Genomic DNA, 15,426 nt, shown 5'->3' on the forward strand with positions numbered 1-15,426 from the left:
ATGATTTGCAAATCCTTTCCAACTTATATCAATTGAATAGACTGCAAAGACAACAAACGGGGAAAACCTTATTTTTTTGCAATATTAGCTCATTTGGAATTTGCTGCCTGCAACATGTTTAAAAAAACTGCCACAAGTGCAACAAAGACTGAGAAAGTTGAGGATACTCCTCAAGCACTTATTTTGAAAATCCCACAAGTGAACAGGCTAATTGGGAACAGGTGGGTGCCATGATTGGTATAAAAAGCAGCTTCCACGAAATGCTCAGTCATTCACAAACAAGGACGGGGCGAGGGTCACCACTTTGTCAACCAGCTATTGCAAGAATTTAGGGATTTCACCATCCACGCTCCGTAATATCATCAAAAGGTTCAGAGAATCTGGAGAAGTCACTGCACGTAAGCGGCAAGGCCGAAACCATCATAAACCGACATCAGTGTGTAAAGAATATCACCACACGGGCTCAGAAACACTTAAAAAACCACTGTCAGTAACTACAGTTCATCGCTACATCTGTAAGTGCAGTTAAAACTCTACTATGCAAGCGAAAGCCATTATCACAACACCCAGAAACGCCGCCGGCTTCGCTGGCCCGAGCTCATCTAAGATGGACTGATGCAAAGTGGAAAAGTGTTCTGTGGTCGACAGTCCAATTTCAAATTGTTTTTGGGAACTGTGGACGTCGTGTCCCCCGGAACAAAGAGAAAGAACCATCGGATTGTTCTAGGCGCAAAGTTGAAAAGCCAGCGTCTGTAAAATAAAACAAATTACTGTTCAAGTCAGTTAAAAACAATAAATTCTTTTGGAAATAATTTTTTTGCTTATGTGTCCATCTTCATCATCAACCTTTTTAATTTGGTTTTTACCAGATATTAATTATTTTATTGAAGTCAATTGTATTTTGCAAATTTTATTTAATTCTCTTTATTTCTTATTTATTTACTGTATATTCATAGATGTTTTTATTTGTATTTTATTTAAAAAAAGATATATATATATATATATATATATTAATATTCATATGTCTTGCATTTTATTCTTCATCCCTGCTCATGGTTCTTACTATTTTACAAGTTTTATTGTTTTTATTTTACAACATTCCTCAGACGAGATTAGGGGTTATCGGCCATGCTTGGGGGTTGGGGGGGGGGGGGGGGGGGGGGCGCTTTTGTGTCAGCGTCCTGGTGCGCATGGTCTGATGACCTCCTGGTGCAGATGGCTCCTGTGATAGTGTTTACTCACATGGCTCCTCTGTACTCAGCCATGCAGTCATTTGTCCATATAGTTGCATATATGTGTACTGTATGTTGTGAGTGTGTGTGTGTGTATGTGTGTGGTATCTGTATCCGTGCGTACGTATGTGATAATGGGGGATATGGATATTGTTTTTAACTTGTAAAGCACTTGGCATTGCATGTATTTTATGTATGAAAAGCGCTTTATACATAAAGTTTGATTGATAACGTAAGGACATTAAATGAAAATACCTCAAGTTTCTCAGCATTTTAAAGATGAAAATATAAAGAGATTAGTTACAGATCATCATTAATTAAGGTTACAATTAGAGATGTCCGATAATATCGGACTGCCGATATTATCGGCCGATAAATGCTTTAAAATAAAATATCGGAAACTATCGGTGTCTGTTTCAAAAAGTAAAATGTATGACTTTTTTAAAAAGCCGCTGTACGGAGTGGTACACGGACTATAGGGAGAAGTACAGAGCAGTTGCGTCTCCCAGTCATACTTGCCAACCCTCCCGATTTTCCCGGGAGACTCCCGAATTTCAGTGCCCCTCCCGAAAATCTCCCGGGGCAACCATTCTCCCGAATTTCTCCCGATTTCCACCCAGACAACCTTAAAGGCACTGCCTTTGTGTGCCGGCCCAGTCACATAATATCTACGGCTTTTCACACACACACACAAGTAACTGCAACGCATATTTGGTCAACAGCCATACAGGTCACACTGAGGGTGACCGTATAAACAACGTTAACACTGTTACAAATATGCGCCACACTGTGAACCCACACCAAACAAGAATGACAAACACATTTCGGGAGAACATCCGCACCGTAACACAACATAAACACAACAGAACAAATACCCAGAACCCCTTGCAGCACTAACTCTTCCGGACGCTAGAATATCCCCCCTGCACTTCGTGACCTCGATAATAAATATGGCAGTGCCATGTTGGCATTTTTTCCCATAACTTGAGTTGATTTATTTTGGAAAACCTTACTACATTGTTCAATGCATCCAGCGGGACATCACAACAAAATTAGGCATAATAATGTGTAGGGATGTCGATAATGGCTTTTTGCCGATATCCGATAATCCGATATGGTCCAACTCTTAATTACCGATACCGATATATACAGTCGTGGAATTAAGACATTATTATGCCTAATTTGGACAACCAGGTATGGTGAATATAAGGTCCTTTTTAAAATGTTTATAAAATAAGATAAATAAAAAAAAGAAAAAGTATTTAATGAAAAAGAAAGTAAAACAATATAAAAACAGTTACATAGAAACTAGTAATTAATGAAAATGAGTAAAATTAACTGTTAAAGGTTAGTACTATTAGTGGACCAGCAGCACGCACAATCATGTGTGCTTACGGACTGTATCCCTTGCAGACTGTATTGATATATATTAGGGACGTTAAAATGTAATATCGGAAATTATCGGTATCGTTTTTTTTTATTATCGGTATGTTTTTTTTTAAATTTATTTATTTATTTATTTTTTTTAAAAAATTAAATCAACCTAAAAAACACAAGATACACTTACAATTAATGCACCAACCCAAAAAAACCTCCCTCCTCATTCACACAAAAGGGTTGTTTCTTTCGGTTATTAATATTCTGGTTCCTACATTATACATCAATATATATCAATACAGTCTGCAAGGGATACAGTCCGTAAGCACACATGATTGTGCGTGCTGCTGGTCCACTAATAGTACTAACCTTTAACAGTTAATGTTACTCATTTTCATTAATTACTAGTTTCTATGTAACTGTTTTTATACTGTTTTACTTTCTTTTTTATTCAAGAAAATGTTTTTAATTTATTTATCTTATTTTATTTTTATAATTTTTTTTTAAAAGTACATTATCTTCACCATACCTGGTTGTCCAAATTAGACATAATAATGTGTTAATTCCACGACTGTATATATCGGTTGATATCGGTATCGGTTGATATCGGTATCGGTAATTAAAAAGTTGGACAATATCGGAATATCGGATATCGGCAAAAAGCCATTATCGGACATCCCTAATATATATTGATATATAATGTAGGAACCAGAAATATTAATAACAGAAAGAAACAACCCAGGTGTGAATGAATGATGGGTTCTACATGCAAAGCGACTTTGGGTACTTAGAAAAGCGCGATATAAATCCCAGGTATTTTTTTTTTTTTTTTTTTTGTGAATGAGGGGAGGGAGGTTTTTTTTGGGTTGGTGCACTAATTGTAAGTGTATCTTGTGTTTTTTATGTGATTTTTATTTTTATTTTTTTTAATTTTTTATGTTGATTTAATATATAAAAAAAACAAAAAACGATACGAAAATAAAATAAAACGATACCGATAATTTCCGATATTACATTTAAAGCATTTATCATCTCTAATAATGTGTTAATTCCACGACTGTATATATCGGTATCGGTTGATATCGTACGTCTCTAATAATGTGTTAATTCCACGACTGTATATGTCGGTATCGGTTGATATCGGAATCGGTAATTAAGAGTTGGACAATATTGGAATATCGGCAAAAAAGCCATTATCGGACATCTCTAGTTACAATGTCAATGCAAGGATCTACCAATGTGTTTACGTTGGTACAACAGGAGAACTCTACGGTTTTAGGAATTTGCTGCAAAAATGAAGAGAAATAGAAATCTGAGAAACATCTCCATTGGACTAGTGGTCTTGAAGTGCACACGTTTAACTCCGTCCGCCTTCTGCTAAAGAGGTCTTTCAAAAAACATTTGTCCGATTTAGCGCACATGATTACCGAGCTCCCTGGGAGTTATATCCGCTTGTCAGAGGCTCTCCGCAAAAAAGAGGACCTTTCAAGTGCTACAAGCTGCAATTCATCAGGAAAAAAAAAGATAATCCACCACTTGATTAGGTTGAAGATGGCACCCGGTGCATGTGTGGAAGTGACTCTGATGTCGAAGGGGGGAAAAAAAAGGCCTCACATGTTACTGTCGGACGGTCTATTGAGGCAAAGATCAAGTAGGTGAGGGGGATAAAAAAGCTCCTTTTCACTAACAAGCTTTGCAAGTTTTTCCCTTGGTCCTCCAAGGCAAGGTGCAAATTAAACAGGCATTCTAACTGCGGGACGGCTTCATTAATATCCAGCTTGGACCACCAGGCCACTTCCTGTTCTGGTACGTCCACCGGGTCTGGTGGTGGCAACGTTAGGTGTGACATTACCTTCCCCCGTATGTGTGATCAGTCTTCAGAGGGGGTACGACTTTTCTAGAAAGCAGCCTTGACATGCTACCCTTATTTTGTTCTATTGGTAAATATGCACACCCCGTTTCCATATGAGTTGGGAAATTGTGTTAGATGTAAATATAAACGGAATACAATGATTTGCAAATCATTTTCAACCCATATTCAGTTGAATATGCTACAAAGACAACATAGTTGATGTTCAAACTGATAAACATTTTTTATTTTTGCAAATAATCATTAACTTTAGAATTTGATGCCAGCAACACGTGACAAAGAAGTTGGGAAAGGTGGCAATAAATACTGATAAGTTGAGGAATGCTCATCAAACACTTATTTGGAACATCCCACCGGTGAACAGGCTAATTGGGAACAGGTGGTGCCATGATTGGGTATAAAAGCAGCTTCCATGAAATGCTCAGTCATTCACAAACAAGGATGGGGCGAGGGTCACCACTTTGTCAACAAATGCGTGAGCAAAAATGTTGAACGGTTTAAGAACATTTCTCAACCTGCAAAGGAATTAAGGGATTTCACCATGCATGGTCCGTAATATCATCAAAAGGTTCAGAGACTCTGGAGAAATCATTGCACTTCAGCGATGATATTACGGACCTTCGATCCCGCAATACTGCATCAAAAAGCGACATCAGTGTGTAAAGGATATCACCACATGGGCTCAGGAACACTTCAGGAAACCACTGTCAGTAACTACAGTTGGTCGCTACATCTGTAAGTGCAAATTAAAACTCTACTATGCAAAGCCAAAGCCATTTATCAACAACACCCAGAAACGCCGCCGGCTTCTCTGGGCCCGAGCTCATCTAAGATGGACTGATGCAAAGTGGAAAAAGTGTTCCGTGGTCTGACGAGTCCACATTTCAGATAGTTTTTGAAACTGTGGACCTTGTGTCCTCTGGAACAAAAAGGAAAATAACCATATATAGGCGCAAAGTTGAAAAGCCAGCACGTGTGATGGTATGGGGGTGTATTAGTGCCCAAGGCATGGGTAACTTACACATCTGTGAAGGCACCATTAATGGTGAAAGATACATACAGGTTTTGGAGCAATCGAAGCAACGTTATCATGACGCCCCTGCTTATTTCGGCAAGACGATGCCAAGCCACGTGTTACAACAGCGTGGCATCATAATAAAGAGTGCGGGTACTAGACTGTTGAACAACTTAAGCTGTACATCAAGCAAGAATGGGAAATAATTCAAAAATGTGTCTCCTCAGTTCCCAAACGTTTACCGAGTGTTAAAAGGAAAGGCCATGTAACACAGTGGTAAAAACACCTCCCTGACAACTTTTTTGCAATGTGTTGCTGCCATTAAATTCTAAGTTAATGATTATTTGCAAAAAAATATGAAGTTTCTCAGTGTGAACATTAAATATCTTGTCTTTGCAGTCTAGTCCATTGAATATAAGTTGAAAAGGATTCGCAAATCATTGTATTCTGTTTTTATTACCATTTACACAACGTGCCAACTTCACTGCTTTTGTAGAATGTTCCGTTTCGGGGCATAAAAAAAAAGCTAAAAAGGTGTCATTAGATATGTGCAGACGTGATCCCGATCGATTGGCGCAAGCCTGAGGATGTTCAAAAAAGTGCTGTGCGTAGCACCTGGCAACCTTGGCCCGCCGCTGAGCACTCTCCCCGACCCACAGGTAAACATCTTTCATCGCTCGCCTCCGCCGCTTGTCTTCCGCGCTTCAAAATATAGCCTTTATGTAGATCAATAACCTCCGCCCGGAGAAGAGGAAAGAGATAAAACGCTGAGTGTATGGCCTCGTGGAAATCGATGGCAGACATCTGCGTTTTACTGGAGTGGGGGGGGGGGGGGGGGGGGGGGGGGAAGGAACCGGCGATGGCTCTGTTAAGCAATTAATGGCTTGGCACATGTGCACGTAATTGACCGCACCCTGAACGCAGCATTGCTGTAATTACTGAAGACGTTGCTATAAATCCCAGCGGGTGATGAGTAGTCAAGATGGAGGGGGGGAGGGGGGGTTCACGAGTTACACAAAACAAAGCCAGAGCGGAGGTTGCCGCGGCGCTTAATTGCGGCTAATATCATCAGTCCACTCAAAAATAACAACAGTTTAATCAGATCAACATGGAGATAATGAGAGTGTGTGCGCCGGTTTATGCTGGTGCTTGTTGGCAGGGGTCTACTCCCAATTCAATTTGCATGGTCCCCGTTACTGTCGGGCTGTTGGCCGGATTTAATGGCCGCCCCAAAAAACAAAATCAACATTGTCGTAAACAAAGAGGCTCGTGAATCTGACTCAAGGGCTCCGTCCAGGCAGCACATGTATGTTCGCTTCCATTTCACGACTTACGAGAAATCTGCGTTGAAAGAACTGTGGCTTATTAGTGATTCCCAGAGCCCAAAAAAAGTCTGCGGGCTATAGGGCGTTTTCTATTGGGGCTCCAGTACTATGGAATGCCCTCCTGGTAACAGTTAGAGATGCTACCTCAGTAGAAGCATTTAAGTCCCATCTTAAAACTCATTTGTATACTCTAGCCTTTAAATAGACCTCCTTTTAGACCAGTTGATCTGCCGTTTCTTTTCTGCTCTGCCCCCCTTTCCTTCGTCAAGGGTCGGGACCCAGGGTGGACCACTCATCTGTGCATCGGTTGGGGACATCTCTGCGAAGCTGACCTGTCCACACGCGAGATGGTCTCCTGCTGGCCCCACTATGGACTGGACTCTCACTATTATGTTAGATCCACTATGGACTGGACTTTCACACTATTATGTTAGATCCACTATGGACTGGACACTCACTATTATGTTAGATCCACTATGGACTGGACTCTCACTATTATGTTAGATCCACTATGGACTGGACACTCACTATTATGTTAGATCCACTATAGACTGGAATCTCACTATTATGTTAGATCCACTATGGACTGGACTCTCACTATTATGTTACATCCACTATGGACTGGACACTCACTATTATGTTAGATCCACTATGGACTGGACTCTCACTATTATGTTAGATCCACTATGGACTGGACACTCACTATTATGTTAGATCCACTATAGACTGGACTCTCACTATTATGTTAGATCCACTATCGACTGGACTCTCACTATTATGTTAGATCCAATATGGACTGGACTCCCACTATTATGTTAGATCCACTATGGACTGGACACTCACTATTATGTTAGATCCACTATAGACTGGAATCTCACTATTATGTTAGATCCACTATGGACTGGACTCTCACTATTATGTTAGATCCACTATGGACTGGACACTCACTATTATGTTAGATCCACTATGGACTGGACTCTCACTATTATGTTAGATCCACTATGGACTGGACACTCACTATTATGTTAGATCCACTATAGACTGGAATCTCACTATTATGTTAGATCCACTGTGGACTGGACTCTCACTATTATGTTACATCCACTATGGACTGGACACTCACTATTATGTTAGATCCACTATGGACTGGACTCTCACTATTATGTTAGATCCACTATGGACTGGACACTCACTATTATGTTAGATCCACTATAGACTGGACTCTCACTATTATGTTAGATCCACTATCGACTGGACTCTCACTATTATGTTAGATCCAATATGGACTGGACTCCCACTATTATGTTAGATCCACTATGGACTGGACACTCACTATTATGTTAGATCCACTATAGACTGGAATCTCACTATTATGTTAGATCCACTATGGACTGGACTCTCACTATTATGTTAGATCCACTATGGACTGGACACTCACTATTATGTTAGATCCACTATGGACTGGACTCTCACTATTATGTTAGATCCACTATGGACTGGACACTCACTATTATGTTAGATCCACTATAGACTGGACTCTTACTATTATGTTAGATCCACTATCGACTGGACTCTCACTATTATGTTAGATCCACTATGGACTGGACTCTCACACTATTATGTTAGATCCACTATGGACTGGACTCTCACTATTAGGTTAGATCCACTATGGACTGGACTCCCACTATTATGTTAGATCCACTATGGACTGGACTCTCACACTATTATGTTAGATCCACTATGGACTGGACTCTCACTATTATGTTAGATCCACTATGGACTGGACTCTTACTATTATGTTGGATCCACTATGGACTGGACTCTCACTATTATGTTAGATCCACTATGGACTGGACTCTCACTATTATGTTAGATCCACTATGGACTGGACTCCCACTATTATGTTAGATCCACTATGGACTGGACTCTCACTATTATGTTAGATCCACTATGGACTGGACTCCCACTATTATGTTAGATCCACTATGGACTGGACTCTCACTATTATGTTAGATCCACTATGGACTGGACTCTCACTATTATGTTAGATCCACTATGGACTGGACTCCCACTATTATGTTAGATCCACTATGGACTGGACTCTCACACTATTATGTTAGATCCACTATGGACTGGACTCTCACACTATTATGTTAGATCCACATTGGACTGGACTCTCACACTATTATGTTAGATCCACTATGGACTGGACTCTCAGACTATTATGTTAGATCAACTATGGACTGGACTCTCACAATATTATGCTAGATCCACTATGGACTGGACTCTCACAATATTATGTTAGATCCACTATGGACAGGACTCTCACACTATTATGTTGGATCCACAATGGACTAGACTCTCACTATTATGTTAGATCCACTATGGACAGGACTCTCACTATTATGTTAGATCCACTATGGACTGGACTCTCACCATTATGTTGGATCCACTATCGACTGGACTCTCACACTATTATGTTAGATCCACTATGGACTGGACTCTCACACTATTGCGTTAGATCCACTATGGACTAGACTCTCACTAGTATGTTAAATCCACTATGGACTGGACTCTCACTATTATGTTAGATCCACTATGGACTGGACTCCCACTATTATGTTAGATCCACTATGGATTGGACTCTCTCTATTATGTTAGATCCACTATGGACTGGACTCCCACTATTATGTTAGATCCACTATGGACTGGACTCTCACACTATTATGTTAGATCCACTATGGACTGGACTCTCACACTATTATGTTAGATCCACTATGTACTGAACTCTCCCTATTATGTTAGATCCACTATGGACTGGACTTTCACTATTATGTTAGATCCACTATGGACTGGACTCTCACTATTATGTTAGATCCACTATGGACTGGACTCTCACACTATTATGTTAGATCCACTATGGACTGGACTCTCACACTATTATGTTAGATCCACTATGTACTGAACTCTCCCTATTATGTTAGATCCACTATGGACTGGACTTTCACTATTATGTTAGATCCACTATCGACTGGACTCCCACACTATTATGTTAGATCCAATTTAAGTCGAAGACTAGATCTGACCAATATAAGTCAAAGACTTGATCTGACCAATCTAAGTCTAAGACTCGATCTGACCAATCTAAGTCAAAGACTCGATCGGACCAATCTAAGTCTAAGACTTGATCTGACCAATCTAAGTCTAAGACTCGATCTGACCCATCCAAGTCAAAGACTCGATCAGACCAATCCAAGTCAAAGACTCGATCTGACCAATCAAAGTCTAAGACTCAATCTGACCAATCTAAGTCAAAGACTCGATCTGACCAATCTAAGTCAAAGACTCGATCTGACCAATCCAAGTCAAAGACTCGATCCGACCAATCAAAGTCAAAGACTCGATCCGACCAATCAAAGTCTAAGACTCAATCCGACCAATCAAAGTCAAAGACTCGATCTGACCAATCAAAGTCAAAGACTCGATCTGACCAATCTAAGTCTAAGACTCGATCGGACCAATCTAAGTCTAAGACTTGATCTGACCAATCTAAGTCTAAGACTCGATCTGACCCATCCAAGTCAAAGATTCGATCAGACCAATCCAAGTCAAAGACTCGATCTGACCAATCGAAGTTTAAGACTCAATCTGACCAATCTAAGTCAAAGACTCGATCTGACCAATCTAAGTCAAAGACTCGATCTGACCAATCAAAGTCTAAGACTCAATCTGACCAATCTAAGTCTAAGACTCGATCTGACCAATCCAAGTCAAAAACTCGATCTGACCAATCTAAGTCAAAGACTCGATCTGACCAATCTAAGTCTAAGACTCGATCTGACCAATCTAAGTCAAAGACTCGATCTGACCAATCTGAGTCTAAGACTCGATCTGACCAATCTAAGTCAAAGACTCGACCGGACCAATCTAAGTCTCTGACCAATCTAAGTCTAAGACTCGATCTGACCAATCTAAGTCAAAGACTCGATCGGACCAATCTAAGTCTCTGACCAATCTAAGTCTAAGACTCGATCTGACCAATCCAAGTCAAAGACTCGATGTGACCAATCTAAGTCAAAGACTCGATCTGACCAATCAAAGTCTAAGACTCAATCTGACCAATCTAAGTCTAAGACTCGATCTGACCAATCAAAGTCTAAGACTTGATCTGACCAATCTAAGTCTAAGACTCGATCTGACCAATCCAAGTCAAAGACTCGATCTGACCAATCAAAGTCTAAGACTCGATCTGACCAATCTAAGTCTAAGACTCGATCTGACCAATCTAAGTCTAAGACTCGATCTGACCAATCCAAGTCAAAGACTCGATCTGACCAATCCAAGTCAAAGACTCGATCTGACCAATCCAAGTCAAAGACTCGATCTGACCAATATAAGTCTAAGACTCGATCTGACCAATCAAAGTCTAAGACTCAATCTGACCAATCTAAGTCTAAGACTCGATCTGACCAATCCAAGTCAAAGACTCGATCTGACCAATCAAAGTCTAAGACTCGATCTGACCAATCTAAGTCTAAGACTCGATCTGACCAATCTACTTTAGTACAATAGAACAAGTTAAGTGTACATTTTACTGGCATCAACAAATATTTACAATTAAAACAGACAATTCGTAGATCCTAAAATAACATATTGTAACAACTGGTTAGGGTTTCTAGCCTACGGTTTCTAGCCAATGACTTTGACTTGGGGCTGGGACTTCCGAGACAAGGCTGGGAATTGAAGTGTGTTGTGGAGGTCAAAGGTTGTTCGGGATTTTCCGAAGGGACGAGCGAGACGGAGATTGAGCTTGTTGTAGTGGAATGTTGCCTCTTGAGAATAAGCGACCGGCAAACCGGGACTCAGTCTCTCGGCCTCCGTTCCTTGGAATGTTACATGTTGTATGTTAATGTGGAAAATGGTGTCCACTTTGAAACTAAGATATGATTCTGGCGCTGACAACCTTGGCCTGTCTGCAACACGGCCATTGATGGAGGATGGGACTTGAGGGAGTATAAATTTACTGGCCGCTGATAAGACATCAAGATGGATGGGCTCCCACCAATCAAATCAATCTGTACGTGTGACAGATGTGTCAGACGTGGAGCCCAGACAGCAAATTGAACCCAGCCTGGAACGCCATTTTTTTTTACTCTTCCTTTTGTCTTGCTCGATCCGTCTTTAAGGAAATACTTGCAGTATTACAAGATGTGTTTAGTCCCACTCAAATAAATAAAACATCCTTTGCTTATTAACATACTTAGTTCATTGAGGATACTTTCAATGTATTTACTGCCATTTGTGGTGTTCAGTAGCACGACACACCCAGTGACTATAGGGGACTCATAGGGGAGATCATTTGAGCATTCACAACTCTTTTAATGATTAGTTTACCATTTTTCTCCGGTAACTTCACCTTTTTTTTTGTCTTTTTAGTATGACGCAAATGCTTCTTGGTTGCATTAGCGATTGGGATTACCTTAATCCAGGGGTTGGCAACACAAAATGTTGATAGAGCCATATTGGGCCAAAAATACAAAACAAATCTGTCTGGAGCCGCTAAAAATTAAAAGTCTTATATAAGTGTTATAATGAAGGCAATACATGATGTAAGTGTCTATATTAGCTATATTAGCATACTAACAAAATGACTTTTAAAAGTATTCTATAAGTGTTATAATTAAGGCAACACATGAGGCAAGTGTCTATATTAGCTATATTAGCCTACTATCAAAATTACTTTAAAAGTCTTATATAAGTGTTATAATGAAGCAACACATGACGTAAGTGTCTATATTAGCTATATTAGCCTACTATCAAAATGATTTTAAAAGTCTTATATAAGTGTTATAATGAAGCAACACATGACGTAAGTGTCTATATTAGCTATATTAGCCTACTATCAAAATGATTTTAAAAGTCTTATATAAGTGTTATAATGAAGCAACACATGATGTAAGTGTCTATATTAGCTATATTAGCCTACTATCAAAATGACTTTAAAAGTCTTATATAAGTGTTATAATGAAGACAACACATGATGTAAGTGTCTATATTAGCTATATGAGCCTACTATCAAAATGACTTTAAAAGTCTTATATAAGTGTTATAATGAAGGCAACACATGATGTAAGTGTCTATATTAGCTATATGAGCCTACTATCAAAATGACTTTAAAAGTCTTATATAAGTGTTATAATGAAGCAACACATGATGTAAGTGTCTATATTAGCTATATTAGCCTACTATCAAAATTATTTTAAAAGTCTTATATAAGTGTTATAATGAAGCAACACATGACGTAAGTGTCTATATTATCTATATTAACCTACTATCAAAATTATTTTAAAAGTCTTATATAAGTGTTTTAATGAAGCAACACATGATGTAAGTGTCTATATTAGCTATATTAGCCTACTATCAAAATGATTTTAAAAGTCTTATATAAGTATTATAATGAAGCAACACATGATATACACTGTATGAGTTCTATATTACTGGTATGTCCGATAACATTTCTTAGGCTGTCGATATAATGTTCGTTGTCGCTTTCTTTCCTACTGGTTGTCCTGTTAGCATCAGTTTTTCTCAGCTGTCTTATCTAACGACAGGTTCGAGGAATGTCAGCTGCCTCGCTCGAGTCGTTGCAATAAGAGATCTTCTTGTTTTTGCCGGCGCCAACACCTCTTCATTACTTTTCTATTCAGTCCACGGTATGCGGAGCGGTTCGCTGAAGTGCCACAATTCAGTTGCCTGTAATTTTCTCAGTTGTTGATTAATAAAGTCAAGCATTCACAGCCGTAAAGTGGGACTCCGAGTTTGGTGTCAAGTGAGATGTTTCTATAGCTGCATAACGTCCTGACAGAGGTACTGATTTTTGTAGTATTTGTCACGGCTCGGGCGCATCATCAATGCGCCCCGCGGAGCGCACCTCGGGACACGCCCACGGCCGCTCACCTCCTGCACGCGTCACTCCGGCGGCAGCAAGCAGCTGCAGTCAATCAGCACTCAGCGCACCTGTCAGTGATGAGCTTCAAGGGCTTCTTAAGCCAGTGCAGACCTGCGTTCCGGGCCAGAATGTAACCATCTGTTCGAGTACCGTAAGCGATCATCAAGCTCTATGCCAACCTTGCTCTCTCTCTGTGTTTTATCTCCCGTCGTGTCCTCCTTGTCGCTCCAACGGCAGACCTCCGTTCCCGCATTGACAAGCTGTGTGTCTCGTCATTCCTTGGATCTCGACCTCCCGCTTGGACACAAACCTCTTACGCCCCACTATAGTCCTCAAATTCCTGCTTGTCTCACGGATCTATGAGCATGCCCTGCCCCTTTTGGACTTGCCTCTCGCTCAACACTACTGGTAACACTCAACAGCTAATCTCCACACATAGTCTCACACACCATACACTCGCTTGGATTTTGTCACACTCCATACCATTGTTTAATTAAAAATATTGGTTGTTATTATGCATATATATATATATATATATATATATATATATATATATATATATATATATATATATATATATATATATATATATATATATAAATATATATATATAAATATATATATATAAATATATATATATAAATATATATATATATATATATAAATATATATATATATATATATATATATATATATATTTATATATATATAAATATATATATATTTATATATATATAAATATATATATATATATATATTTATATATATATAAATATATATATATATATATTTATATATATATAAATATATATATATATATATATATATATATATATATATATATATATATATATATATATATATATATATATATATATATATATATATATAGTAAAACATAGAGTGAAATACTACGCCCCCCTTGTGTCTGTGCCGTCTACTACCCCCGGTACATAACAGTATTACTAAAAAAAAAATAATCCGTCCATCTAACGACCCTTCTTCTTTTCAGTCCAATGTAAAACTGGTACTATGCGCACTGTACAAAATGTAAAATGTCATTATTATGAACATTTTATTTGTACTTAAAAGGCCACACTGATGCTAACCGCATTGGCACTTATTTAATAGGTCTGGACCTAAAAAAAAGAATATCTGCAGGTAAAAGTCCCCCTAAATAGACATAGTAGTGATTTTAGACTTGTTTTCTAAGGCCTCATTAAATGGGAAATGCCTTTTGTTCACAATTATTGTGGGAGACAAGAAGATAAAAGTTGTATTTAAAAAAGGCTCATTCATGGTGGCTAGCATAGCAGCAAATTGGAACAATCAATTCTAACTGTAAATTACTTTAAAAATGCATTCAGAAACTGTCAACAATACTTCATTTACGTTCTGTAACCTGTGTAATAACCAAACTGTAACAACATTGTTATTGTAAGAGCGAACACCGAGGAACTATTTTTGTAGCGTAGTAACACATCGGCGTGCTACGGTATTAGCCGTAGAAGCTAACTACGGCAAGAGATGTAGTTGTAATGACACGCATGATGTACTGCGTGTATCATGATCGATATTAAAGTGACTCACTCCATGGACAGCTGTTTGTCGGGTCCAGCTGGCCGGGGAAGTTTTTTATCCGGTTGATTAAGTGTAAG

At 38.9% G+C, this 15,426-nt stretch overlaps 1 pseudogene; it reads right to left on the reverse strand.

Annotated features, from left to right (window-relative positions):
* Nucleotides 1-15,426, reverse strand: part of LOC133630327 (netrin-G1-like) — a 139,202-nt pseudogene that overhangs the window by 804 nt on the left and 122,972 nt on the right.

The sequence above is a fragment of the Entelurus aequoreus genome, linkage group LG15 (genome assembly GCF_033978785.1).
Source record: "Entelurus aequoreus isolate RoL-2023_Sb linkage group LG15, RoL_Eaeq_v1.1, whole genome shotgun sequence".
In the NCBI taxonomy this organism is placed as follows: domain Eukaryota; kingdom Metazoa; phylum Chordata; class Actinopteri; order Syngnathiformes; family Syngnathidae; genus Entelurus; species Entelurus aequoreus.